At 43.9% G+C, this 24,420-nt stretch overlaps 2 long non-coding RNA genes across 3 annotated transcripts in view; one reads left to right on the top strand and one right to left on the bottom strand.

The window, feature by feature from the left end:
• Nucleotides 1–24,420, bottom strand: part of LOC144218673 (uncharacterized) — a 129,413-nt gene that overhangs the window by 74,723 nt on the left and 30,270 nt on the right. The gene's annotated exons all lie outside the window — the stretch shown is intronic.
• On the top strand, nt 6,869–15,117 carry LOC144218674 (uncharacterized). Its single transcript, XR_013331217.1, has 3 exons — nt 6,869–6,943; nt 11,946–12,007; nt 13,162–15,117. It is a non-coding gene; the product is annotated as an uncharacterized LOC144218674 (long non-coding RNA).

Consider the following 24,420-nt stretch of genomic DNA (forward strand, 5'->3'; position numbering starts at 1 on the left):
GACAAGATATAAAAGATAAAGAAGACAGAATAAGAGAGGTACTTATTTGATTCATTTTCCCGTCTGGGAATACTCTGAGGTGTAGGCTAGAGAGAGGTGCTTGGTCATTTATGGAAGGCAAACTGTCTGAAGGATGTTTTCTCTCTGGTTTACTGTCATCCCTCCTTCTGGCCTTTGTCTCTCCCAGCCCCAAGCACCATAATACATGTTCTAAACCTGCTTTGTGGCTAAGTCACTTTCTAGCACTTTGCTTTCCTCTTCAAGCACAAACTTCTGACCTTTGAGTTGGGAGGCCTTCTGTCAACCTCATTTAACACATCCCAGCTTTCCTCCCTTGACCTGCCTACTCCTCAGACTTGCCCCTCCCCCATCTTAGCCCTCAAATCCCCAGAACCAGCCCCAGCCAGAGATGAGGATATAGGCCAGGCCTGCCCTTTGAGCCCTCAGATTAACTCAGCCCCATCACCTCTTCTTTCTGGGTTCTAATGACCATCCTAGCCTCTATTTCATATATGAAATTCCCAGCATCTTGGTGGACAAGGCTGCCTTTCTCAGGATTCAGGGCCTAGCCCTCTGGAATTGCTTAAGTCTTTCATCCTCAAGAAACTGTCAATAGGTAAGGATTTGAAAACAAAAATTTGGGGACACCTGTGTGGCTTAGTCAGTTAAGTGTCCAACTTGGGCTCAGGTCATGATCTCGTGGTTCATGGGTTCGAACCTTGCATCAGGCTCTGCCCTTCCCCCACTCATGCTCTGTCTCTCTCTGCCTCTCAAAAATAAATAAGAAATGTTAAAAAGATTTTTTTTAATTTGCACCAACTCTTTAGCACATGAAAACTGACCTCACAGGTGCCCTGACTGTTAACAGTAACAATGACATTTTCAATTCCATAATCTCATTCCATCCTCATAGCCATCCTGTGAAGTGGCATACAAATATGTTACAAGTGTCTGAGGTCCTAGTTAAGGAAGGAACTTTCCTGAGGTGGTGTTAATAGCTTTTTCTCACCCAGAGTAAAAACCTACCTCCTTAGCATGGCCTACAAGGACTTACATGATCTGTTCTGTCTTTCTCTCTGACCTCATTTTCCACCACTTTCTGAGTCTTCATCGATTTGCCTAGTTTCTGCTAAAGTATAATTTTCAAAAGTTTAAAACATTATTTTCATAAAAGTACAAAATCAACATGTGTCAAATATTTCATTCAACTCGTTATTTAATGAAAGAACCTGTTAAGTAGGTTCAGAACAGAATTTGAAGAACAGACATATATGTATACATAGGCTATCAGAAATGTTGAAGTGAATTTATTAATATATGCAAAACTGGAAAATATCATAGGAGACAAGAAAATGCAATGTTTAGATCAATGAAACTGATACATATTTTGGTTAGACTGATCAAGAGAAAAAGGGAGGACTCAAATTACTAAAATCAAGAATGAAAGAAGACACACCATTACCAATCTTACAGAAGTAAAAAGATTTATAAGTGAATACTATGAACAACTGCATACCAATGAACTAGATAACTTACACAAAATGGATAAATTTCTAGAAAGAAACAAATAATACAACTTAATCAATAGATATAAAAAATAGGAGTAGATCTGTAACAAGTAAAATAAATGAATTAGTTATTTCAAAACTTAGCAAACACTCAAGAAAAATGAATAGCAATCCTCAAAACTCTCCCAAAAAATAGTAGAAGTAGAGAACACTTTTCAACTCCTTATGTGAGTGAGATCAGTGTTACTTGGTCCTCACACACAAAGACATCATAAGAAAATAACATGGAACAAACTAATATCCCATATGGGTATAGACACCAAAAATACACAACAAAGCACTAACAGAGTGAATCAAGAAACATATAAAAAGGATTATACACCAAGACCAAGTGGGACTTATCCCAGAAATGCAGGGTTAGTTTAACATCTGAAAATCACTTCATGTAATACACCATATTAATTGAATAAAGAACAATGCCATATGGTTATCTCAACTGCCATATGGAAAAGAAATTGACAAAAATTCAACACTCTTCATGATAAAAAAAAACACTCATCAAACCAGGAGGAAAGGAATTTCTTTCTTTCTTTGTGATAAAGACCATATATGGAAACACACTATCATACTTAATAGTGAAAGGCTGAATGCTTTCACTATAAGATCAGGAACAAGACTAGAATGTCCATTCTTACAACCTCACTAACTTCATTAGGGAGTCTATCCAGGGCAATTAGGTGAGAAAAGGAAATAAAAGACATCCAGATAAGAAAGGAGAAAGTAAAATTATCTATTTGCATATGGCATGATTTTGTATATAAGAATTCCTAAGGAATCCACTAAAACACTATTAAAACTGGTAAATGAGTTCAGCAAGGATGCAAAATACAAGATTAATATAAAAATATCACTTGTATTTCTACACTCTAAGAATGAACATTTTGAAAGTTAAATTAATAATTAAATTATATTTATAATAGTAAAATACTTCAGAATACACTTTAAAAGAAGTACAAGACATTGGGGCACCTGGGTGGCTTAGTCGGTTGAGTGTCTGACTTTTGCTTAGGTCATGATCTCGCAGTTCATGGGTTCAAGCCCCATGTCGGGCTCTGTGCTGACTGCCAACTCAGAGCCTGGAGCCTGTTTCAGTCTGTGACTCCCTCTCTCTCTGACCCTCCCCTGCTCACGCTGTCTCTCTCTCTCTCTCTCTCCTAGAAATAAATAAAAAACATTTTAAAAAAAGTACAAGACATACACCGACAATTATAAATTGTTGTCTAAGGAAATGAAGGAATATTTAAAAGGTGAATAGATATTCCATGATCATGGATCAAATGACCTAGTATTGTAAAGATGACTTTACTTCCCAGATACAAAACTATCCCTATCAAGATACCAGCTGCCTTTTTTTTTTTCAGAAATTGACAAGTGAATCTTAAAATTCCTGTAAAAAGTCAAAGGACTCAGAAAAGTTAAAGCAACCTTGAAAAAGAAGAACCAGGTTGAAATACTTACTTCCCAAGTTGAAAATTACTATAAAGCTACAGTGACCAAGAAAATATGGTGCTGGCACAAAAATAGACATGTCGATCAATGAAACAGAATTGAGAGCCCATAAATAAACCCACATGTTTATAATCAATTGACGTTCAACAAGTGTGCAAAGATAATTCAGTGGGGATAAAATAGTCTGTAGAAACAGTACAGGGACAACTGGATAAGAAACAAACAGATAAACATGGGGGGAAAAAAGAGAGAGGCAAACCAGGAAACAAATTCTAAACTATAGAGAACAAACTGATGGTTACCAGAGGGGAGATGGGTGGGGGGATGGATGAAATAGGTGATGGGAATTAAGGAGAGCACTTGTGATGAGCACTGGGTGTTGTATGCAAGTGATGAATCACTAAATCCTACATCTAAAACTAATATTGCACTGTATGTTAAATAACTGGAACTTAAATTAAAACTTAAAGAAAGTCTCTCTCTCTCTTTTTGAAATAAAAATTTTTTAAAAAGAGGAGGGTCTCTTGGGTGGCTCAGTTGGTTTTGTTCAACTCTTGCTTTTGGCTCAGGTCATGATCTCATGGTTGTGAGATCAAGTCCTGCATTGGGGCCCACTCTGAGCATGAAGACTGCTTTAGATTCTCTCTCTCCCTCTCTCTCTGCCCCCCCCCACCTCCCTCTCTCTCTAAAACAAACAAATAAACTTAGAGAAAAAAAATTAATGTAGACCTTTACCACGTAACATACACAAAATTAACTCAAAATGAATAATAGACCTAAAAGTAAGAGCTAAGACAGTAAAGCTCTCAGAAGAAAACATTAAAGCAAATCTTCATGGTCTTGGGTCAGGAGATGGTTCCTTTGATACAATACCAAAAGCACAAGCAACAAGAGAAAAATATATAAATAGGACTTAAAATTTAAAACTTTACTTCTGCCAATAATACCATCAATAAAGGGAAGATAGCCCTTACAGTGGAAGAAAATAGTTGCAAGTCCTATATTTGATAAAAGACTTGTTCACAGAATATATACAGAGTTCTTAAAACCGAACAGTAAAAGACAAGTTTAAAAATTGGCAAGGCTTTAAATAGACATTGCTCCAAGAAAAATATAAAAATGGCCAATAAGTGCATGAAATGATGTTCAACATCATTAGTCATTAGGGAATGCAAATTAAAACCACAAGAAATCACCTCATATCCACTAAAATGGCTGTAATCAAAATGATGGATGATAATAAGTGTTGGCAAGGATGTGGAGAAATTGGAACCCTCACACACTGCTAGAGGGAATGTAAAATGATGCAGCCACTTTAGAAAACAGCTTGGAAGTTCCTTAAAATATTAAACATGGACCTGTCATATGACCCAGCAATTCCACTCCTAGGTAGATACCCAAAAGAAATTAAAACATGCATCCACACAAAAACTGGGCCTGACTATTCATAGAAACATTAGTGACATGACCCCAAAAGTAGAAATAACCCAATGTCCATCAACTAATAAACAGAAATAAAAAAGGTGATGTTTCTATACAATTCAAAAATATCTGACAATAAAGAATAAAGTGTTAATACATGCCATGATGTGGATGAACCCTGAAAATTATGCTAAGTGAAAGGAGCCAGTCCCAAAAGACCACACAGTGTATAATTACCTTTATATAAAATTTCTAGAAGAGGCAAATGTATAATGACAGACAGTAGATTAGTGATTATCTGGGGCTTGTATGGGGGAGGGGATGATGGAAGGGAACCTCCTAACAGGTAAGGGGTTTTCTTTATGACTTTCACACAAGTTAGATTGTGTGATGTTTGCATAACCCTGTGAATATACTGAGAAAGCATGAATTTAAGTGGGTGAATTGTATGGTATAAAAATGTTATCACAGTAAAGCTGCTTAAAATGTACTGTCCGAGGCCATCTTTCCCACAGAGTAAAATTCGGTTGTATATCTGCTAGGCAAAATAAATTACATTGCTTTGGAAAAAAATCATTTGCACTCCTACCAGGTTTCTACAAGTTGAAATCCACTTTGAGGGAATTGTAAAATAATTTAGGCAATCAAAATTCAGTCAAAGAGGAATATCTAAGTATAATTAGGTAACCTGAGAAAATACTCTGGACAATGCCCAGCTCTCCACTGAAAGGATACCTGATAATATCTGTCCCATTTCCAAATCTAGGACTATCTTTCCTTGACATGCCTTTGAAAATTTCAGGCATGTTCCTATGAAAAGGCCTTTGCCACTTCTGCTTCAAGGATCTTCATACGTATCTTAACCTGGCTGATTTTCCTTTCTCATTCTGGTCTCTGCTCAACTATTCTCTTCTCAGAGAGAGCTTCCATAAAATACAAATACTAGTTATCTATTACTATTTAACAAATGACCCCCAAAAGCTCTGGCTTTATACAACAAATATTTATCTCATAGTCATTCTCGGTCAGGAATTCGGGACCAGGTTATCTGGGTGGTTTGGGCTCAGGGTCTCTCATTCACCTGCAGTCAGGATGTTGGCAGGAACTGCTCTCATCTGAAGGTTTGTCTGGGGCTAGAGAACCAGTTTTCTAGGTGTTCCCTTTCATGGCTGTTGGCAGGAGGCCTCTGTTCCCTGCCATGTGAGCCTCTTAAGCTGCTTGAGGGTCCTCACCACATGAAGGCGACCTTCCCCCAGAGCAGACAATTCAACAAAACATAGTGGAGGGAGATGCAGTGTTTGCATGACTTGTTATGACTTCCAAAGTCATACTCCATGACTTCCACTTCAGTCTTTGTTTCAGGACCAAGTCACTACATCTAGCCTACACTCAAGGTGAGGGGAATTAAGCTTCACCTTTTCCTTGATTTTTTAAATGTTTATTTATATTTTGAGAGAGAGAGACAGAGACAGAACATAAGTGGGGGAGAGGCAGAGAGAGAGAGAGAGATGATTTCGAAGTAGGCTCCAGGCTCTGAGATGTCAGCACAGACCCCAAAGTGGGGCTTGAACTCATGAGCTGTAAGATCATGACCTAAGCCGAAGTCAAATGTTTAACCAACTGAGCCACCCAGGAACCCCTAGGTTTCACCTTTTGAAGAGAGTACGAAAGAATGTATGGACCTATTTTAAAACTCCATAACCCACTCCCCACAGACATACCCTCTTACCAGGTACTCTCTACTGCCTTATTCAACTTTTGTTTCCTTCACAGCATTTGAAAATATTGCTTAACATGGCAAGTACCAACTTCCCCACTATAATGCAAGACCTATTTAGACAGGAATTTTGCCATATCCCACACCAAATACTCAGCACCTAGAATAGCTGGCATATAGTAGCTCCATGACTATTCGGTTTCTTAAATATATGAATGTATGGATGAGTTACCAGAGCAAAACTAGGCCAGGAATTATGACTCCTAACCTTATATGTTTCCCAATATTTTATCTCAGAACAATTCTAAAGGTGGACTATAACTCAAACAGCGATTTAGGGTGGGGGCACAGAGGGGATCCCTCCCAGTTCTCCATGAAGGCACTCCAATCAAGACTTCCTCCACTCTTCATAGATGCAAGACACATTGCTGGCTGGAGTTTAGGAAAGTCTTTTTCTGCTCCACACACACAAACAAAACCCTCCCATCTTCTAAGAGTCAATGTAGGGGCCTGGGGTGGGGGCACATGGGAATGGGGATGCGTCTGCATGCCCCACATTTCCTCCCCTACTTATAAAGGGTAAGTTGGGAAAGCAGCGAGGCAAGCCTGGACCCCAGGTGAACACAAGCATTACGTCCAGGTTTGAGAGTAAGAGATCTTGAATGCTACCTTGCATGTTCATGTTTGTTTGTTCAGGATTTAGCAGAACTTTTGAAGCCAAATGCTGATGTTCCCTGGCTCTGAGGAATTAGGAAATCCACACCCAGTTAGGAAGCGGATTATAATGGTAAGTACATGGGATTGGGAGGTCTCCACTAATTTGGTGAAAGCCTTATTTTCCATACTTGTAAACTGGCAGGTGCAATTGGGGGAGTGCATAGATAACTTCACATTCTTACTCAGGTTCTAATATTTTCTAAAATTCAGAGATGTCTTAATATCCCTTGGATAGTCTCTGCCAGCTTCTTTCTGGAATCAGCATGGAATGCACTTGCAGTCCTCTCTCCCTTCTCCAGCAGCCTCTAGGGTCTAGAAAGCTGGGACCCCATTACACACACACACACACACACACACACACACACACACACAGAAAATGGAGCTAGTAGGGCGTCGTACTGCTTCCCTGCCTGTGATGTGCCCTGCATCTGCTTCCCAATAAAAGAAGAAAGACGAGGGAAGAAAAACCAGTGTGGGGGCAAGAAGAATGGCAGCCACTCAAATGTGGAGATGGGGTTGTTATTTCAGAGCAATGGCGAGTTCACCAGCTCCTGGCAGGTACACATCTCACTGTTCCCCTGGTGTCCCTTCAAGAAAGCTTCTAAATCAAGACCAAAGGAGCCCTGGTCCTCAGGGCAACATCAAGTCTGAGGAGCCGCCTCATTAAGCCCAGTGTCCTGGCTGAAGGGATGGTGCAGAGAGTGGAATGGGGTCAAGGAATTGATATTGACTTTGTAATCAATTTGCAGGGAGAAAATGTCTTAAAATTTTCCATCTGTGTGCCTGCCTCTGCCCAGTGGAGGAGCAGCAGACTCAGAACAATAACAATGATGATAAAGAGGGAAACAACAGCCACTCTGTGTCAGCCCTGGCTCCAGACCACTCCCTTCCCTGCAGAAGGAAAGCACACAGCTCTCTGTCCCTGGGGAATGTCTGGGAAACCATACCCTGGCCAAAGAGTTGGGTCTTAGGGTTGGCACATTTCAATCAAAAGCCCTTTTAGCAGAGTGGAGGAGGAGGAAGAATAGAAAAGTTATTGAGAGGCAGGGTAGGAGGAAAAGGGCAAAAAACGGGGATTTTTACCCTAGGCCTGGGATATATGCAAGCTGACAAGTGTGAAGGAATGTCGGGGCTGGGACAGCTCTCAGAGATGGTTCGGATGCCCTTTTTACTTTAGATGAAGAAATGGCAGAGGTTAAAGGCTCCTGTCCTAGTAGTGTTAGTGGGAAGACTACACGAAGGTCCGGGGGCTATTGTTAGAGCTGCAGATGGGATTGAAAGGGTCTGAAGGGCACAAGAAACAAATGAGAACAAAAGATGCTGGCTTTCAGTGATCTCTAGAAACTGATCAACTGTATTTAGTGACTCACATGGAGGGTTACAGTGACGATGGGATGGAGGGCGTGCCTAGATTGCTGGCGTGGGGTACCGGGTGCGTCAGTGCTGTCGTTTATTAAGACAGGAGACACAGGTGAGGGTGTGAGACCGTGTTTCCCATTCGAGAAGAAGAGTCAGGTGCAATGTCCAATAATCCATTAGGCTTAGAGCTCCGGAGTGAGGCCAGGTCTGCGGGAAGATAGCGCACAGGGTGACAACGGCAGTCGCTTGAGCGGACTCGGGGGCACTCTGTGTCAACACAGCTGTAGAAGAGAATGGAGAGCAGGGCACTTGAAGGGCACTGGAGTTTGAGTGGCAAGGATGGAAAAAAGAGCTACAAAACCTAAAGGGGAAAATGCCAGAGGGGCAAAGAAGGGGTAGGGAGTGGGGACGTGAAAGCCAAAAGCTGCTGATTCCAGCATCCAGGGATTGTGAGCCCTAGTGCGCAGAGCCAGGCTCCGAAGGCCTTTGCTCTTTCCTGTCTATCTGTCCTTCCATGGTCAGGAGGAGGCAGGAAAATCTCCACTCTGTGTGCCCTTTTCAGTCCTACTAGACCTCCCCATGTGATCGAGTTGTACAAAGGCTGAATCTACACAAAGGCATGGTTCCCAAATGTAACTTAGGATGGGTGTCTCTAGGATCAACCTCCACTCAGAGAGTTCCAGGGAGGCGTCACTGACCCCACACACTGAGGGTCTGGTGTGCAGATGTGACTTTTCCGGCCAGTCCCGCTGCAGTCTCTACAAAATCTCAACCACCTGGACTGTTACTTGTTAGCAGACTTAGATGGGGGGGGGGGGGGGGGGTGCAGAAAAGATGAGAGGAAAGAGGGAGAAGAGAAACAGGATGGAAGAGAGGAAAAGGAAGCGCAAGGAAAAAATCAGTGAAAATCAACATCTAAAAGGAAATCTACGCTTTCAAAGAATCGGCTTCCCTTTGAATTCAGGTAAGGGGGCTTAGTAAATAGGCAAAAAGCTTCTACTACAATGGTGAGAATCAGGACCTCAAATGAGCTCTACAGATCGGTGTGTAGGAGAAAGAGCACAAGGGTAAGAGTCACAAGACTTCAGTTCTACACTTGGTTCTGCCAGCGGTGAGTTGGGGTGAAGACCCAGTACCTCACTTCTAGAAATGTCTCCCCAGCAAGTGGACAGTCAAGACTCTATGTGAGGTCCCACAAACAAGACTAACATGTAAGACATCATCCCTACTTAGAGGAAGCTCCTTGACGACAAGGCAAAAAGCACTGTTGGGAATCAAAACAGGGAGAAAAGGTTTGAATCCCAGGGAAAGAAGAGTAGGTTTTGAAAGATGAACATGATTCTTCTAAGAAGAGTCTGCACTTACGTAAAATGGTTTATGTAACAGAAGTTTTAGGAGCGAAAACACAGAGCAGATAAAGGATAAAGAATTGTTAGAGAGCCCTAGGCATCCATTTTCACTAAAGGATGATGTATACAGGAGGGAGTGGAATGGACATGAGTAAACCAAGCTTGATCAGCTTAGGGCAGGGGAACCATTGAAGGTCTTCTGTTATTTATGAGATTCCAATTGAAGTTTTGTCTCATTGAGATTAAGTCACCTTAGGTACCGCTAACTCATGAAGTGGGAGACACAGAATCTTGAAAGACCATTCTTTCAAGAATGGAGACTTGACTTCACTGAGCCTCTGTCCCTTCATCTACCCAAGGGAAGATTGGGGGCAAGCTTAGTATCTCAGGTCTTCAGTCTGTTCTAACATTCTGTTTCCATGTTTAACTAGTAGGCAAATGGAGAATAACTAGGCAAGTCACATTGCACGAAGGTACTATAGGTGACCTGAGGAAATTTGCCACTGATTGTATATACATCTATGTTGTTATTTTGAAAAGTAATGGAATGTTGCCCCAAGATTATTCAGGTTTTCAGTCTTATTTGATTACAGACTAACTTACTATTTTTCACATTCCTTAGGTACAGAAGCCATGTCCTATTTGTTTGTCACCTCACCAGTGTTTGGTGTTGAGTAGGAGCATCATGCATGTCTCGTGAATGAATGCGTTCGAAGGTCCTAACATGAACTCTATCACACAAACAAAGCACGAAATGGCCAAATGCTTAGTGTAACAGAGTGTGAGACCAAGCATCCAGCTCCTTCATGTTTCTTTCGGGAGACGATTTTCCCTGCTTATCCCCACCCTCCTTTGCATGGGCTTCTCCAAAACATTTTAAGAATGAGTAGCTATTCTTAATGTTAACTGTTCTTTTTTTTTTTTTTTTCAAAATGAAAAGTTGTACAAAGTTATGCAGACAAGCACAGAGGTATGCATTGATCTCAAGAAACTGGGGCTGTCCCAGTGTGTTACCCCCATTATTTTCCACTTGGGCTCTCAGATGGGTTGGATGGGGCTTGGTATTCTTCCGTTTATTCCATGCCTTGCCCAGCCAGCTCCCAGGAGCTGAATCCTGTCTGGAACCTCAGATCTGTGGATTGTGGATTTCCCCAACATCCAGTCTTCATCTTTCAAAGGGTCTGCTCTGCCAGGGACCCATCCTCTTGATTTCAGCTCAACAGCCTTGCCTGTTTTGGCAGGACCTGCTCCCACCAATCTTGGACATAGTTGTATGTTAGGGGAAGAGGAGTATTAAGTTCTTCTCTCTGTTACTTCTTGCCCTCCCTGAAATAGTCAACTGGACTCCAACACTGGGTTTGGGGAAGAATTTTATCCTGAAGCCATCTGGCGAGACAGAGGAAATATATTTTTATATTCTGCTTTCCTCAAGAGTCCTGGGCCAAGATAGATTCATGTTTGTCTCACAAACAGGACATGACTGTGGATTCTGGGGCACCTCATTGTAGGGCAGTGGGGTCAAGGGGAAAAGAGGATAGGAAAGGAGGATGCTACTCTGCCTCTATCCATCACCAACTTGGGGACTTGTCTATAATCCAACCTCTAAAACCTGTCCTTCCCCATTGATACATTGAGGGTGAGACCCTCAGTCTAAGGAAGCTAAAGCAAGAGAGGAATGGTGAAAGTGTGAGCCACACGGACACAGATGTCAAACCTGGTCTGTAGACTCCTCTATAAACAGGCTCTTTACTGTTTTAGGGATTTACAGGCAGATTTGTTCATCTAGTGTAGGACACTGTGGCCCATCCAAATGACTTCTGCACAAGTTTGACCCAAAGTGTGCAACACAATTCCTTCTGCATCTCTTTTTCTCAACTTTCTCATGTCTACAGGACACGCTACATCTCAGTGTGTGACCGCACATCAAATAAAACTGAAGAGGAGGAAAGTGGCATCTAACCAAACTTGGAGTTCTTGGTCAGAAACTTGTACTGTATGAAGCAAGAGTCTGACTAAACCATTTTATATAACACTGCAGAGTAAAGTATGATGGTACCAATAAAGAATTTGGGTAAACCTTTAGAGCCTCTTGTTCTGAGCCACATTCACCTGTAATGAAGACAAACACCCATTAGTGAATGGGTGGTGATCCAAGACCCTGGTGTATTGGTGACCAAGAGACCAGGTAATGCTTTTGCTTTCACAGCATATGAATGGCCTCTCTGTCGGGGCTGTGGGTAGAAGCTTCCGTGACCCAGAGAAGAGTCCTGCCATCCTGAAGATGCTACCACATCGTCTCTACACACTCTTTTCTTTTTTGTAAATTTATGCCTGTTTATCCAATTGCCTTTTCTCTCTTTGCAGGAAGCTCATTTTGTCACGGATCAAAATTAGTCGACTGGGGTGTCCACTAAATCATCAGTGAGGTATGTGAATGGTCTGAATTGGTGTCTGATGTAGAGGAAAGTGATAATGAACCTGAGGTAGAGAGACAAGGTCGGGTAGCCTGAGGCCTGGGAAACATGAGCATAATATAGATTGCTACTTTCTGCCTTTGGGACAGTTCCAAGCAAATGTGTTTTTTCCACCTTACATCCCAAACTCAGGTAATGAGGTAGGAAAAGTTAATGTAACTGAGACAGAGTTGAAAACAATGAGGGTTGCCAGTCTGGCCTCCCATTCTAATCACTTGCCAGATACTCACCCAGCCGAGCTGCTACGGACTGGAAAGGAAAGGTCTAGGAATGTCAGATAATTGGGACTAGGCCTGCATCACATCTCCTCATTTTACTTACGCCTGGCTGTGTAACACAGAGCAGGTCACTTCTCTCTGGAATTTTCCATCTGTAAAGTTATATTACGGCTAAGAAGTGACCTACCAGAGGGCAAAAAAGGGCAGATTTCAGCATCTCGGCCCCCCAGTGCTGCATTCGGGTGCTCAGCCTAAGGTCTTGATAAATAGAAACCAGATGCATGGGTACCATTTCCTGCTGTGCCTCCAACGCGAGGCCGAGAGATATTCTTTCTCTTCTTTGCTGATTTTTTTGTTTGCATGCATTGCTTATTTTCTTTGTAGGTTATGAAGATTTGGGATCAAAGAGGAGGGTTAGTGACCTAGGGTCTCTGTGGGAACTGGGTTTCAGTTGAGTCTGAGCACTTATTTACACCAGATAGGAGTGTGGTTAGGCATTGGTAGCTGGGAAATGGTGTGTCTGGCAGGGCAGGAGAGTAGGCACAGCAGAAAGGAGATAAAGCAGAAAGGATGGCAAGTTCAAGAATGGAGACCCTAAGGGTCCCAGGACCCATGCAAAGGGGCCCAGACCTGCACAGATCCCTACAGTCATGAGCTAGCATCAGGAAATGAATTTACAAGAGACAATCGGTCCTTCAGCCCAGGGACTTCCCTTTATGGTCTGGCAGCCAAGGTCATGCGGGTTCCCCAGGTGAGGCCATGGAGAGCTGCTGCCTGAGCAGCTGTGGAAAGCATGGCTGGCAGATCCCCCAGATTCTCGAGATTTCCCCACTGTCCCTGGTATGCTGGCTAGGCCCGCCTCACTCCTTCCCCGCCTCTGATTCCCAGGAAAGGGATGCCAGCCTGCCTGCTTTGTCTGGGAGACTTCCGCTGTGTTTCTGAGAAGTGCTGGCCTTTGAGAAGAGGCCTCCAGCCTTCCTCCGGTTCAATCCAGCTACAGAAAGGACATTCATTCCCTACCTGCACCTTGACAACGGGGAGCCCACTCACCTGCTTTGCCAGGAGAAGAGTCATGCTGGCACACTCCTCTCTCTCTCTCTCCTCTCCCACCTCTTCTCAAAACTCACTCAACATAGGCTGGAGTACCCACCTAATTTAAACCATTCTTTAAAAAAACTTTTTTAATGTTTATTTATTTTTGAGAGAGAGAGAGAGACAGAACACAACCAGGGAAGGGGCAAAGAGGGAGACACAGAAACCAAGCAGGCTCCAGGCTCCAAGCAGTCAGCACAGAGCCAGACACGGAGCTCGAACTCATCATGAACTGTGAGATCATGACCTGAGCTGAAGTCCCATGCTTAACTGACTGAGCCACCCAAGCGCCCCTATTTTAAACCATTCTATTAAGAAGCAAGGGGTATGGGTAACTTGTTTCTGAGATCTTGATCTTCCTGAAGATTTCATAATGTGTTTTTGCTGAGTCGTGTCTAATTTTCCCGGTCCCCAATTTTTTCTCTCATTCACTACTCCTGCCCCCCTTTGTTGGGTCCTCATTGTGTTGAACTCAGACACAGCAATATCTCCTGGGAACAGATGCACTGAGATACTGTTGCTCCCCACCCCACCCCCATACACAGAACCTCAGGACATGTACCTGGAAAAACAGGTGGCTTTTAATTACTGCTCAAGGCACTGCCTAATTTCTTCTTCTTTTTTTTTAAAGAAAATTTTACACCTGTAGAAAACAAGCCAGAGTCTTTGTTTTAAAATTCTACAAAACTGAGGGATACCTGAGTAGCTCAGTCGATTAAGCATCCGACTCTTGGTTTTGGCTCAGGTCATGATCTCACAGTTTGTGAGTTTGAGCCCTGTGTTGGGCTTTGCGCTGATGGTGCAGAGCCTGCTTGGGATTCATTCTCCACCCCCCCTTCTCTGCCCCTACACTGCTCTCTCATTCTCTCTCTCTCTCTCAAAATAAATAAGCCTAAAATTTTAAAATTACACAAAACTGAAAAGTACCAAAAAGGGCAAACAAACAAAAAAAATCACCTCCATGTCCATCATTAAAATAACCCTTACCAGAAACAACCCACAAAACTATTAGACAGCCAATGGGATGGGAAAAGATAGCTGCAAATGACATATCAGATAAAGGGTTAATATCCAAAATCTATAAGGAACTCACCAAACTCCACACCCGAAAAACAAACAACCCAGTGAAGAAATGGGCAGAAGATATGAACAGACACTTCTCCAAAGAGGACATCCAGATGGCCAACAGACACATGAAACGATGCTCAGCATCCCTCCTCATCAGGGAAATACAAATCAAAACCACACTGAGATACCACCTCACGCCAGTCAGAGTGGCTAAAATGAGCAAATCAGAGAACTCTAGATGCTGGCGAGGATGTGGAGAAACGGGCACCCTCCTACACTGTTGGTGGGAATGTAAACTGGTGCAGCCCCTCTGGAAAACAGTGTGGAGGTTCCTCAGGAAACTAACAATAGAACTCCCCTATGACCCAGCAATAGCACTGCTAGGAATTTACCCAAGGGATACAGAAATGCTGATGCATAGGAGCACATGCACCCCAATGTTCATAGCAGCCCTCTCAACAATAGCCAAAACATGGAAAGAGCCTAAGTGTCCATCAACGGACGAATGGATCAAGAAGATGTGGTTTATCTATACCATGGAATACTACATGGCAATGAGAAACAATGAAATCTGGCCATGTGTAGCAACATGGATGGACCTTGAGGGTGTTGTGCTGAGCGAAATAAGTCAGGCAGAGAAGGACAAATATCATATGTTTGCACGTATAGGAGGATTAGGAGGAACTTAACGGAGGACCATGGGGGAGAAGAAGGGGGGAAATGGTGGGGGAAAGGGAGAGAGGCAAACCATGAGAGACTCTTGAATGCTGAGAAACAAACTGAGGACTGATGGATGTGGGGGGTGAGGGGGGAGATGGGCATGGAGGAGGGTACTTGTGGGGATGAGCACTGGGTGTTATATGGAAACCAATTTGACAATAAACTATTTGTAAAAAAATAATAATAATAACCCTTACCAATAGTAAGTGAAAATCATTACTACATTTCTCAATGTATAGAGACAGGTATAATTTGACAAAAACGAGATCTTATTACTTTTTACTTTTTTAAAATCCAAAGTACTAACTTTGCTTGAATGTGAACAAAGAAAAAAAGACTGTTAGGAAACTTAAGTAATTGTTGAATATCAGAAAAATGTTTCCTGACCACATGAGATATTAATTCTTAGAAGAAAGTTCTTTGTTTGGGGTGGGGAGGCCGGGGGAGGAGTTGCAAAGCTTTAAGATTTGGAAATCACTCCTTTTTAAAATTCTTTTTGTTTTAGGCATTGGCTTTTCAGGCCAGAGCTTGCATTTTGCATGTCATTTTAAGCTGTATTCTTCAGAAATAAAATCAGAACTCGCCAAGTGTTCGAATTACGCTTTACACTCCTGCTTCAAAACTTTTGCATTGTTCTTGTTATATAAATAGCACAGAAACTCCCCCTTGCACAGGCACGTCTATCCAGTGAGGGGGGAAGGGATGGGAGAGATTCAGAGGATCTGATCTCTGCAGAAAAGCCATTTGAAGGAAGCTGGCGTGGCTTTCTGCCTAATTCCCTTTTTCTTTTAACAATGGTGGTCTAACAACTATCTTTAGCCAGGTTTCTAGAAAATTCATCTCCCTACCCAAATCTGCCCTATATCATGTGACTTTAAAAATATTAACCCGTATGTTAATGGCACTTATGTATATGTGAATGTTCTTATAAAATTCCCTAAAAAATGGGAGTAGGTAGGTATCCTGAGTAAGTAAATGTAATGCTTAAAAAGCTGTGGGACACATTTCAGTACCAAAGTGGCACTGAGTTCAAAACACCAAGGCTTCAGGTCTTTGAACCTTGACTCACATCTCTCTTAACATTTCAGGAGGTTCAGTGATATAGGTCCAGGTCGCTTCTGGAATCCTGATCTTCTCCTGTTCTTTAGCATCCCAAACTCCCTTACCCCTCGCACTTGCATGCTGGGATAGAACTTTCCCTTTCATTCCTGCCATTTTGTCCTGCCATCTCCTCTCATCATGCTCTGCGTGTCAGCCATCAGTCACCAGAACACACTGGCATCTGAGCCTGCTGTATGCAGCGCCCCCCCCCTCCCTCAAGAATGTGTTTGTCCCGTCTCTTATCAGAGTGTGTAAGGTGGGGAGAAGATGAGCAGGCGACATCCAAATGTTCTGTCATAGGAAGAGAAAGGCAGAGAGGCTGTGAGCCTCACCGTGTTAATGATGTGCGTCTAGTCACACTAGCTTTGTGGCTGCACCCTTGGGAGAGGTGGTAATAGAAAGCGGGTGGCAGATTGTTTGAAACCTTATCATCTGCCTCTTGTTGATGTCTCTGCTTCTGGAAGCAGAGAGAGTGAGAAATTAAATATGTGGCAGTGATGCCACCTTATAATCAGTGTTTCCAAATATCAGAGAGAGCTGATTTTCCTAGCATTCACAAGCATGGAGAAAGGGTCTTTTTAAAGGTTATTTTCTGTCATGGACCAAGGTTTCTTTGTTAAGGATTCTGAGTTTGATTCGTGTGTGTGTGTGTGTGTGTGTGTGTGTGTGTGTGTGTGTGGTGGGGCCTTGGGTGCAGACTGAATGGAGTAAAGAAAAGGAAAAGAACAATAAGCAGAAAAGTATGCATCAGGTGCTTTTTAAAAAATCAATCCAAACAAAACTAGCAAAGGGGGATGTCTGTGGACAGCTATGCTGGCTGTGGCCAGAACTGAAAAGAAAGGCGCTGCCTGCAGGGGCTGCGTAGCAACAGGGCTCTGATTGGCCAGACCTGAGCAAAGAACAGGCCCATAGCAGGGGCTCTGAGCTGTGCTCCCGCCGGCAGCTGAACTAGGGCAGGCCCAAGCAGGCTCTGCAGAGACATGCTTGAATGATCCGGAGTACAGCTGTTGGCTAACAGCACTCGTGAGTCCTGATAGCACTGGGCTCGCTAGCCCAACACTAACATTACAGCCCGCTGCCTCTGCCTGTTGCCCCCCTGCCCCCCGTGGGTTGGATTTGTGTCCTCACAGACTACCTGAGACAGGGTCCCACCAGCCAAGATGATGCCGTCAGAGACTGTCTCTGAAAGAGACTGGCCTGGGTGCGAGGAACTTGGTTTCTAGTTCTCCGCCCAGCAGCTCAGTGTCAACCGAACAAGTAAGTTGCCTTATTGGCAACAAGTCTGGTCAATATTGACCTGAAATTAAAATATTAGGATGAGCCAATAGTTCCTATTATTTAACGTAAGAAACCTGGAGAAAAGATGGAGAAAGCTCAATCATCTTTTTCAATGAGAAGTTAACATTAATAGTTATTGTGCGATGGAATCACAAAATAAACGCTTGCGAGCAGTTTAAAATGAATGAACTGGGTCTACCTGCCTAAAAAGAATAAATCTCAAAAACACTGTTGACTGTGGAGACTGGTAGGAACTCAGGGATACCATTTGACTCAGTGCCCCCTTCTTTCCTTCTACCATGAAGTCCCCCTTAACTTCCAGGAGCCATCTGGGAGGAGGGAAGCCCCACACCACTCAGCCTCTCTTTGGGATTAGTGTTATTTAACCGAAGAGACTAAAGTATCTTACAGTGGCAAGGTTGTTTTCCCAACAGCCAGTGCTGCAGAGACTCAGATCAGTCATTCTTAGAAAACTTCTAAAAGCTACACGAGCCTCATTTTCTTTGTAGATTTGAATGCAGTATGAATCAATCAGTACACAGTTCGGTTTTGTCCTCAGTCATGAGAATAAATATGAGCAATCACAATCAAGAAAGGCATACACAAGGAAGACCTGTCCAGAGCTATCTAGGAATTTAAATTCTCTATGTTCATTCCATTACCTCTTTAAATCCTTCATTCTTGTGAAAACATTACTTTTTGTTTGTTTTAAGTCAGTGCAGTGGCTTAAAAGGCTGTGGTAGAAGGTATGGAGTTTACATTTAGAATAGGGACTATGGTAAGTAGAAAAAGTAAACAGAAATTTTTTTGTGTGTGTACATGCACACACACATCCACATGCTGAAAACACAAGTGAACCAGAGGTATGCTCTGACACTAAGCTGCTAGGCAATTACCTGGACTATAGGATCAGCAAAAGCCCGAGTCCAGAATTCAGAAGGCAGTTAATGGGCTTAACACCCATCATCCCTGGCATCCCTGTAATTCTTGGCTGAAATGAAATAGAAAATAGGGCCAAAAGAAGTTTGGCTCCAAGCAAGTAAGGTTTCCGTCACTTGCCTGGTCCCAGCGGCTCTCCCTGGCAGGGACAGCAAGCCCACCCAGATGGGATACGTTTTGCAAAAGCAAGCAGTCCTGCCATCGGTGAGTGGACAGGAGGCTCCCTGGCTCCTTGCTGGGGGGCGGGGGGGTGCCGGGGGGAGGAGGAGAGAAGAGGGCACCCATCTGGCCCCACCCCCTTCTCGGAGCAGTGGGAGCTCCAGGCCGGCAGATGACCCACAGGCTGTCCCAAACTGAACTCCCCTCAACTCCGCCCTTGCTGCCAGCCTACTTCCTGCAGAGCGAGCCCGCCCCTTACTGGCTCAGCCTTCCCTGCCTTATTCGGTTTAAATTACTTCTTTGAACTTTTGGTCTCATTATTTTTGGACCGTTCTTTGGTCTGGAAGATTTTCTTTCCACGGGTTCCCTCTGTTCTCCTTCCTTTCACTCTCTTGGATGCGACTCCCAAGGTCTCTTTCTAAAGTTCTTTGGGGGTAGTTTTTATTACCTTCGTGCATCTTAATCTGAGTAGGGGGGAAGCTCCCTCCTGACGATGAGGAGCATCGTCATCGCCCTCCCTCCCCCTCCCCGTGGACAAGCACTGGTGTTGTTGTTCCCAGAGCTCCCCTGTTTAAAGGGGTGAGGGAGCTCTGCTTCTTCAGTAGCTCATGACCCAGTTCACGGAATGGCCTTTTCTAGTTTGATATGAGAAACCAGGTTCCACTGTCACCCTCTGCTACCCCAGCTCACCCCCTGCTCTCGGGGACAAAACCATAGGTCTGGAGCCACCCTTCGATGGTCAAAGATCCCATGACACTAGTTCTCTTTCTCCCCTAAGAATAGCAAGGATTTGATATGGTAGTTTAATTGGTTCGATGCTTTGAGCTGTATGTCACAGAAAGCAGTCCATCTTAACCAGCTTGAACAATTAAGAAAACATGTTACTTCCTGTAACAAAAGTCTATGGGTAGGTGTCTTCCAGAGTTGGTAAATTCAGGGTTCTGACATCAGCAAGACCCAGGTTCTTAACATCTTTCTGCTCTACCGCCCTTGCTGTGGACGCCAGCTAACCACTGCTTATTTGGTAGCTACTGCAGCCTTGCCCACAATGTCTAACGAGCTGTGAGCTTACGCAAGCAACTGTTGTCTTTCGGTATCTTTCCTTTCTCATCCAAAATGGCAGTAACAGCAACTACTTACATAGGGATTCCTATGTGCCGACCAGTCTTCTAAGCCTTCGTATGCATCAATACATTTAATCTGTACAATAATGCAGTGAGGTCAGTAGTATTATCATTCCCGTTTTAAAATGAGGAAACTGAGGCACATAGCCAGTGAGGAACAGAGCTGCGACCCACTTGTATAGAGTCCTCGACCCCAACCACTCATTTTCCTGCCTCTTAATGAAATGGCAAGTCAGTAAAAACAGTGCTTACCTACCCAAGACCTGAACATGATTAAACAAGATAACACAAGTCAAGCATGTAACCGAGTGGCATAACAAGGACTCACTGAATACTAGGTACAAATTCTATGGTCATTTCAAGTGTGTACAGGTCAGCCTGGTGCAGTTTGAGAGAAGCAAACAGCCCCTTACGGGCCTTCCCTTGGGCCAAGACACTCTACACCACGTCTTCTAGAACCTCTGATTTACTTACAACTCACACCTTACACTTTCTTAGCTCTTAATAGACCAAAGCAAAGCCTCCAAGAATATAGGAGCTACTTCATACACACACACACTCCTGTATCTCTACCTGAGCTGGGACCTTGGAAACCCTCCCCAGGTTCTTCCTCGGACCTAAGGAAATCCCACATTGCCATGAACCCACACCTTAATGGTTTTCATCCTGTTTCTGCAGTTGTACAGTTCTTTCAGTGTTTTTTCCTGAAAACTCATATTTTAAATATAGAGAAAAAATCATACAGAACAACAAAGCATACACATGTACCACCACAGATGTTTTTAAATGTTAATATGATCGTAGGTGTGAGGCTTTTTAAGAACTAACTAAATATGGGGCACCTGGGTGGTTCAGTAGGTTAAACTTCCAACCGCGGCTCAGGTCATGATCTTACCTTTCCTGGGTTGAGCTCCCGTCGGTCTCTGTGCCGACAGCTCAGAGCCTGAAGCCTGCTTAAGATTCTGTGTCTCCCCCTCTCTATCCCTCCCCTGCTCTCTTTCTCTCTCTCTCTCTCGAAAATAAACATTAAAACAACATTTTTAACTAACTAAACCATTTAAAGATACGGCTGAAACCTGCTTGCCCCCTCTTTCTCCTCTCTTACAGGTGTGTATCCCACCTGCATAGATTTTTGTATTTTCAGTATATTTTTAAACTGAAGTATTAACTATTATTTTGTGAGTTTGGGAACTTTAAAGATAAAGTTGTCATACTGTATGTAAGCTTCTACAATTTGCTTTTTTTAAACCAAGATTTATTTTCACTTGCTTTGTGTTTATTCTTCTCATGTTTCTTTTTTTAAATCCTTATTTTTTTCTTCTTCCCTCTCTTTAGCTGTATTAACAGACCTTCAGGTATTCTTCACCCCTGCCCCTCCCCCAGCACCATCCTCACAACATTTTCTCCATGTGACTTCTGGTTTCAAAGTCCAGTTGCACTTCTGCTATTCTAATGATTACTCACACTATTTATTTATTTATTTATTTATTTATTTTTGGTGAGAGAAAGAGAGAGAATCCCAAGCAGATTCCAAGCTCAGCACAGAACCCAACTCAGGCCTCCATTTCACACCTGTGGAGCCACCCAGGTGCCCACATAAATTTTTTAATACACATACTCTTATTTAGGGAACTGTGTTTTCCCATTGTATTAGGGTTCCCTAGAGAAACAGAATCAATAGGATTTGTGAACATATGACCACCTGGGCTCCAAATCTGACCACCTAGTCACAGGACTCCTCCTCCAAGTATGCTCTGCTCTGCTCCTGGCTTCCGTTTCCCTCCCTGCCTTCGCCCCCTCCCACTGCGCAGCTCAACTCTGTCCCAACCCAATGAAAGAGCAGCAATCAGTAGAGACACTGCATGAAGCCAAGTGTTGCTTCATGAAAACATAAAGACTGAGACATCAGATGGATGGACAGACAGAAATGGAGAGACAGAGCCTTCTGATGAAAACAGGTCTCTAATCAACCACCATTCTTTTCCAGTCCGGTTCCCAGTAGGAAACAGATGACATAATCAAAAGGGGTAATTCAGGAGAGTTTAATAAAGAGATTACTTTCAAGGGTGTGGTCAGAGTTAAGGGAGACCATGAAGGATGGGCCAAGCTCTCAAGACCAGCGAGAGCAGGAAGCCAACACCATCCATGGGCCTAAAGAAGGAAAGATAAAGGAAGTAGTTCACTGAAGGGGCAGAAAGTCAGAGCCGTGGCTGGAGGAGATGGCTGCCAGCAGGACTTATGGCTTTAGATAGACACTCGTAATCCACTGCCAAGCTCTGACCCAGTCAAGAATAGAAACAAGGGAGCAAATACCCCAAACTCCTTCTTCTCCCACTTTCTAGTGTCCTGTGGGTGCTTCCCATGGGCCAAATCCACCTGGAAGCCAGACTGCAGGGTGCCCCCAACATAGTCAGGAAAGGTCAGCCTCTCAGGGGCACAAACGGAAAAGCGTGGATCTGGATGTGGTAAACAGAGAACATCCAAGTCAATGCATGTCCCAAGACTATGTGTTTCTCAAGTCACTTCCGTCTTAAAAATACATAAATAAGTGGTCTTCCTTTCTTACTTCCTGGTCTTCAGCTCCTGTCTTTTCCCCCTTCTACTGTCCCAGACCAGGTCTTGAAGGAGTTGTCTAAACGCACTGTCTGCGATTTACTCTCATTCACTCCCTTCCAAAACTCAGTCCCCAACTTTACTAAGCCTGGAGTTTCTTGGAAAGATTACTGATGTCCTGCTGAATGATAAGCCTGGTCCAAACGTTTCAGTTCTTACTAACTTCTCTGAGGCACTCCTTTCCTCAAGCCCTCTCCCTTCTTGGTGTCTGCGTGAGACCACTTTTTCCCGGTCCTTCTCTTTGAGCGGGAGTGCAGCGACCACACAGAGGAGGGGCAGTTCCCTGGGCTGAAGGAGCAGCACCTGTGACCAGAAGGCTCCAAGGAGTGAGGCCAGCACTGGCTGGAGGTGTGGTGGAGGAATGAGGGTGTAGAACATGTGCCAGCAAAAGAAATAGCTTGTGTGACGGCTGTTTTCTTCTTGCTCGCCATCAGTGGCTGTGTCGTTGGCCACCAAACTCTACAAAGTCACTCTTCAGAATGGGAAAAGGTGAAGTGATCTGGACGGAAGGTAAGTTTCTGTAGCAAAGACATACAGAAAACCCGATAGAGATATCTGTTTTTAAAAAATGTGCAAATTTCAGCCATTCATCAACGCTCTGTCCACTTGATGGGACCTCTTCCCCCAGGTCACTTCCACATCCCTTCAGAGCCTCAGCTGCCAGCACCTAGCAGCATCGGTTGACAACAGTCACCTTGCAGGGCATCTGAACTACAGAGCCCTAAGAAAGACAGGGCCAGCAGTGGGTCCTACCCTGGTAAGCAGCGCCCCCTGTGACCCCTTTGCTCCTCTGACAGGCGGAGAAGTGAGCAGAGAGAAGCAGGGTGGAAGGAGAAGGGGTGCTTGAGGAATGAGCTGACAGGTGGAATTCAAAGTCCTTTTTTTTCCAAATTAATGAGACATATTCTCTGCCAGGGGCTTCTGGGCCCTGATGCAGCAATAAGTCAAATGCCAGCATTCATCTCCTTGCAAAGGGGATCCACCTCCCCACCTTGGAGCACAGACAGACTGCAGTTGAGATGTCCAGTGAAAAAAGCTGAGTGTGGCTCCGCAGACCGGCACAGGCCCTTCCCTCTAGACCCCCTGAGGTCCCTCCCCAGGAGTGCTTGACAAGTATGCACGCGAGGCTGTCCAAGGAATGCAGCCGTCTCAGCCATTCATTCCCCAGGCTCAAAACCACCGGGCAGGAAGAGCAGACAGCGAGAGTGGGGTAGGATCTGTCTCGGATGAGGTTTGGAAACAGGAGATGCCCCTGACTGGGCAGGCGGAATTGATGTGGTCTGGCCTGGGGCAGGGGAATGGGCAGAATGACCTTCCCAGCTCGCGGCCAGCCCGGTGGGTCTATGAAAAGAGACATTTTATTCATTCTCGGGCTCTACCCAAGTGACTCTGAAATATTCCTAGACAGTTGCCAGGAGAGTCAATGGTGGGTGAAACAGAGTTCCCAGAGCCAAAATTCTGGGTTTCAAGCCATTCCCTTCAGCTCCCCCCTACCATGTGTTTTTCTTTATGTCTGTTTGCTGGTTCCCCTTCTACGATAAACTGTGAGACCCCTGAGGGCAGAGGCTCTTTGCGCTCTCGCCTCCTCCTGCCAACCCTGTGCTGGGCTGCCTTAAAAAAAGAAGTTACCATTTGACTCAAGATCGCATCTCTGGGCCGCAATTTGTCAGCCACGGGCTATGCAGAGGATGAGCAGATTAGCTGTGGCGCGGCAGGAATAACACGGAGGAAAAAACCTGGAATCACGGTTACTCATTTATAGTCTTCCTATTTGTTCGCCACTCTGATGCCCACTGAAGTCAAAAGTGGTAGTAAAAAAAAAAAGTGTAGAATGAGACAGAGAATATGTTTCTTTAATTTGGGGGGGAGGACTTAGCATTGCACCTGCCCGCTCAGACCCAGAAAAGTCAAATATCTTTCTTAAAAGAACATTTCCTCAAACAGAAAGGTTAAATGGCCCCCAAATCTGATATCTACGCACCTCGGGACCCTGTTGAGATAACTCTGTGAGACAGATGGATACATCGGAGAGATAGCTGTAGTTATTCAGGTA

This window comes from Crocuta crocuta, unplaced genomic scaffold (assembly GCF_008692635.1).
Source record: "Crocuta crocuta isolate KB4526 unplaced genomic scaffold, BGI_CrCroc_1.0 scaffold229, whole genome shotgun sequence".
NCBI classification, from domain to species: domain Eukaryota; kingdom Metazoa; phylum Chordata; class Mammalia; order Carnivora; family Hyaenidae; genus Crocuta; species Crocuta crocuta.